Consider the following 6222-nt stretch of genomic DNA (forward strand, 5'->3'; position numbering starts at 1 on the left):
ACACAAACTCTTAATCAGTAGAGGTGAGAAAAACCTCTATAATACATACGTTTTATATATATATATTTTTTTACCTCTTTTTTCCCCCCAATTTTTATCCCCCAGTCTATTCGTGTCCAATTACCCTGAATGCGTCCTCTATACTGATTCGACCCTTGGGAAATGTATGCAAAGCAAAATTGTGTACAATATTGGGTACCTGTTGACGGGTGCTTAAACTCTTTCTTTCCTTTTTTAGGTATGAACAAGACACCAATGAACACGGTCCAGTCTCAGATCCCATTCCTACTCCTCTCTTAAATTTTCCTTTTTTCCTGTAGTACACACACACACACACACACACACAGGCACACACACACACACACAGACAGGCACATACAGGCACACACAGACAGGCACACACACACAGACACAGACACACACACACAGACACACACAGACACACACACACACACACACAGGCACACACACACAGGCACACACACACACACACACTCCAAGATGTTCATAGAGGAACCAGTCTTCACTGCTGCTCTTGGCACACATTATATGCTAAACATGAACATGTGCCCATAGTGTCTGACAGTAGTGGAATATAATGGTACCAGCATCTTACCAGCTGCACACTGAGCCAAAAAAAATGCTGCTTTGAAATATTAGTTTCTGCTTCTAAAAGCTTGGATGGTTGGATATTGTGGTTCAACTTCATTTATTCCAGTCTTCTATTTATTAGTTTCCCAATTCTTTTGAATATTACATTCTCTTAAATGTCTTATACGTTTCCCAGTTCTGTTGCATATACCATTGTCTCATATAATTACATGTCTTCTAAAGTACCTGCATTCATGCACTTCATTCAAACAGGAAAGTGTGAAAAGTATATAAGTACGAGGGTTCTTCAAAAAGAACTTTTTAAACTCTATTTATTAAGAATTTCAAAAACAAATTACATCACTTTTCTATATTGTCACCTTCCGATGCATTTTTCCTAGCATCATACCAACTTTGGCTCATTGGTTGAGCGTGTAGCCACTGATGCGCCGCTGCTTTCACATCATCATCCCCCTTAAAGCTTCTTTGAGCGTCCAAAAAGATGGAAATCAGATGGCGCTAAATCTGGACTATAAGCTCTCTCTCAGTCTTTCAGACACGAACAATTACTACTCCATCCTCCCTCACCGTTTCCAACCAAAATATAAAAGTGCAGAAACTTGTATATATGAGGTAATGTGTTGTAGCAATACTGCATTGTTATGGTTAATTCTTCAGTTTTTCAGTGATGCTAATGCAATGGTCATTATCCAACAATAAGCTTTATTTCTTGATTTTAAGCTGGAATGTAAGTATTTGGACAGATTGATATAAAGTATGAATAAAAAACAAATAAAGCTTCTGTAGACACTAGTAATTTCATGGATTACTCACCTGAGTGTTTTATTATGCACCTGATCAGACTCCACAGCCTCAAAACATTAGACAGAGCAGGAATACATCCTTGACAGAGCTCCAATCCAGTGCAAGGCTTTCACACTTACTTATACATAATAAAGATAAAAAAGAGGAGCCAATCCACCTACTGTCATGTTTTATTTATTTTCATTCACTGTAAAAAAAGGAAATAAATGGTAAAAGGACTGGCAGCAATGACTGCCAAACTAAAGGCACAAAATTGAAGTAAATTTTTCAAATTCAAATACAGTGAAAAAATAAATGTACAAAAATGACATTACAAGGTTCTGCAGGGAAACATTAATATTTTACAGATTTTCCTGAACTATTCTGAGCAACGAGTAAAAAGTTAATAATAATATTTAATTAATAATAGTTAATGGTGTAGTTTGAGTGTACAAGGAAGGTTGCCCAAAGGCTCAGCCTTTGCAAGCAAAGAGGAATCCAGGCTCACCGGTTCCTGTGAGAATTGTCAATCTTCAAATACTTTAATGGCTTTTACCATCTACCATATACTGTATAATATTATGAAAAGATTTAGGGAGCAAGATTTCAGTCTGTGTAAGACAAGGCCAGAAGGTACTTGTGACTGTGTGTGACCTTCAGCCCTTAGACAAGATTGAATGAGAAACCACCAAAATGTCAAGTTCTTCACTCGAATGATGAAATAGACAATCCAGACTGTCCCTCACTGCCTTTCAGCCTATCTGATATGAGAAGGTCCATGGTACAAATGCCAATTTATGTCATGGTCCATGTACATTTTCCTAAAAAGTACATGGATATTTTAGCAATACAGCATCAGGTCTTATTTCAAACACATTACAACAGTGTGGCTTGGTGGACAAAGAGTGTGTGTGTCTGGCCTGTCTGCATTCCAGATCTGTTTTCTGTTAAAAAAGTATGCAGCATTATAAAGACTGTTGAGCAAGAATAGGCCAAAATTCCACTTTTAAAAAAGCAAAAATTAGTACCCTTACTAACAATTAAAAAGTGAAATACATTGGAAAGGTGAACGAACACAAAAGTAAACATACATCTGTCCCAACTCTAAGTATTTACATTTACATTTTTAGCATTTAGCAGACGCTTTTATCCAAAGCGACTTACATGATGAGCTGAACACGATGAGCAATTGAGGGTTAAGGGCCTTGCTCAGGGACCCAACAGTGGCAACTTGGTGGTGGCGGGGCTTGAACCGTCAACCTTCTGTTTACTAATCCAGTAACTTAACCACTGAGCTATCACTGCCCTGTATGTAGTATGTTGCAGGTTTCGAATTCGTTTATATTATAATTTCAGAATACAACCAAATTGGTGTCTATTCTTTCTACTTTTGTCAGTTAAATACAAATTCGATAGAATAAACAATAACCCTCCATAAAACTTTTTTTTTAATGTATATACAGTGGAGCCAAAAAGTATTTAGTCAGCCACTGATTGTGCAGGTTCTCCTACTTAAAAAGATGAGAGAGGTCTGTAATTTTCATCATAGGTACACTTCAACTATGAAAGACAAAATAAGAAAAAAAAATCCAGGAAATCACATTGTAGGATTTTTAAAGAATTTATTTGTAAATTATGGTGGAAAATAAGTATTTGGTCAATAACAAACAAGCAAGATTTCTGGCTCTCACAGACCTGTAACTTCTTCTTTAAGAAGCTCTTCTGTCCTCCACTCGTCACCTGTATTAATGGCACCTGTTTGACCTCGTTATCTGTATAAAAGACACCTGTCCACAGCCTCAAACAGTCAGACTCCAAACTCAACCATGGCCAAGACCAAAGAGCTGTTGAAGGACAACAGGAAGAAAATTGTAGACCTGCACCAGGCTGGGAAGAGTGAATCTACAATAGGCAAGCAGGTTGGTATGAATAAATCAACTGTGGGAACAATTGTAAGAAAATGGAAGACATACAAGACCATTGATAATCTCCCTTGGGGTCAAGATCTCATCCCGTGGGGTCAAAATGATCATGAGAACGGTGAGCAAAAATCCCAGGACTACACGGAGGGACCTGATGAATGACCTGCAGAGAGCTGGGACCAAAGTAACAAAGGCTACCATCAGTAACACACTACGCCGAGAGGGACTCAAATCCTGCAGTGCCAGGCATGTCCCCCTGCTTAAGCCAGTACATGTCCAGGCCCGTCTGAAGTTTGCCAGAGAGCATATGGATGATCCAGAAGAGGATTGGGAGAATATCATGTGGTCAGATGAAACCAAAATGGAACTTTTTGGTAATAACTCAACTCGTCGTGTTTGGAGGAAGAAGAAAAACCCAAGAACACCATACCTACTGTGAAGCATGGGGGTGGAAACATCATGCTTTGGGGCTGTTTTTCTGCAAAGGGGACAGGACGACTGATCCGTGTTAAGGGAAGAATGAACGGGGCCATGTATCATGAGATTTTAAGCCAAAACCTCCTTCCATCAGTGAGAGCATTGAAGATGGAACGTGGCTGGGTCTTCCAGCATGACAATGATCCCAAATACACCGCTCGGGCAACGAAGGAGTGGCTCCGTAAAAAGCATTTCAAGGTCCTGGAGTCTCCAGACCTCAACCCCATAGAAAATTTGTGGAGTCCGTGTTGCCCAGCGACAGCCCCAAAACATCACTGCTCTAGAGGAGATCTGCATGGAGGAATGGGCCAAAATACCAGCTACAGTGTGTGCAAACCTGGTGAAGACTTACAGGAAACGTTTGACCTCTGTCATTGCCAACAAAGGTTATGTTACAAAGTATTGAGTTAAACTTTTGTTATTGGCCAAATACTTATTTTCCACCATAATTTACAAATAAATTCTTTAAAAATCCTACAATGTGATTTCCTGGATTTTTTTTTCTCATTTTGTCTCTCATAGTTGAAGTGTACCTATGATGAAAATTACAGACCTCTCTCATCTTTCTAAGTAGGAGAACTTGCACAATCAGTGGCTGACTAAATACTTTTTGGCTCCACTGTATGTATGCCAGCTACTTTTACCTGGAATTCAGACTGTCAGTAATGGTGGCATACTTTGACAATACCATGCTGAAAGTCAGAGCTTTTTAAGCTCTGTATGAACCATTTTATTGCCAATGATTTTATTGTCTGGCCAGTGTCTGGCACGTTTCACCTACAAATGTGGTTTAAATGGCAGAATTTACTAGTAAGGAGGGGTTAAAGTTGAAGATACAAAATGCAATTCTTTCTTTCATTTTTTAACAAGGGGTTAGTGACATACAGACATACTGTAGTTTAAAATGCTTAGAAAACCATAAAAAAATTCAAGCTACTAACTGAAACAACACGTAATCATTTATATCGTTTTTATGATTTCAACAAGTTGATTAACAAGTTAACATAATAAAATCACATGAAAGAGAAACATTAGTCCCAAGATTAAAGTAAATCCGTAACATTATTTGCACAAATGTTCATTAACAATTCACAATCCCTTTTTATGGCTTTGTTCAGGAATCACACCATCAATATGAACCTCATTGTACTAACCAAGTCTTACTAGTTAGAAAATAATGAGGGGGAAAAATAATAATAAAAAAATCCTGAGAATTCTCCTGAGATTTCAAGTTCTATAAGGCACACACCAGCCCAATCAGTATGGCTACTCCATCACTATGAATACAAGCAAGAATTTCAATAATAATAATAATACAAAAACGGAGACAAAGACATTGTGACCTGATTACAAGCAGATGTGCAAAGAAATATAGAAAAAAAAACACATCACAGTAAACCTGATGCTGTGACAGAAACAATCACACCTGTGCAGTGGCACTGACAGCATGCTATTGCTGAATGAATGCATTTCTTGTAAACAGTTTCATTCGCTGTATATTTCTGTAAGGCATGCTGTGCAAGCTCAGTACAACATTTTAAGAGGAAGCTCAAACTAAGGCTAGTTCTTATGAGAAGAATATGTGAAGATATGTGCAGTGGCTTTTGCTGACAAAATAAAATATAATGACACCAACATTAGTTCTAAAATACAGAATACTACATTAAAAAAGTACACTCTTACTCCATGATTATTGGTCAGCCATGAATATAAATTGGACACTTAATTATAACCAGATGTTGGAATGTTATTTACAAAGAAAAGCTTGAAAAAAAATGCAGAGGCAACAGTTTCACCTAGTGCACACTACACAACTTTCACACTCATTATGCAACATGCAATAACCTCAGATCTCAATCTGTCTTATATTTACCAGAGCGTTCAACTGACTAAAGCTGTAAATTGTATCTGAACCGTTGACTCATTGTGCCTTACTTAAAACAGAGAAGGTAATAATCTGTGAAATTATAAATTGTCCATCTAAAGTAACTGATTTTATCCTGATGAAAGAACTACTATGTACAGAATGTCACATATTTTATGTCTTTGTTGAAATGGGGTTTCTGTCAGCATGAGCAGAGTTGCTAGATATCAGTATCATAAGCCCCTAACCCCTAATTAGTTCTAAAGTTCACATTTTGCATATACTCTTCATAAACAAAAAAAGTGGCACTTAGCAGTTGCAGCAGTCATTTATGCTATGACACTAACACACAGGCTTGGCCCACTGGTCCACAGACATCAACAACAACATCTGAGGGGAAAAAAGGTGGACATTGCCGCTGCAAATGTGACACTTGCTCTCATGCTGATGGTATAAAGAAAAGTGATGTGTTGAAGAGAGCATGTGATAGTCTACAGTCTAACCAACAAATGCATTAATCCAGGACCATACAAGAAATAATTTTCCCATGGTGGTGTAAAAAAT

The sequence above is a fragment of the Trichomycterus rosablanca genome, chromosome 6 (assembly GCF_030014385.1).
Source record: "Trichomycterus rosablanca isolate fTriRos1 chromosome 6, fTriRos1.hap1, whole genome shotgun sequence".
Lineage (NCBI taxonomy): Eukaryota > Metazoa > Chordata > Actinopteri > Siluriformes > Trichomycteridae > Trichomycterus > Trichomycterus rosablanca.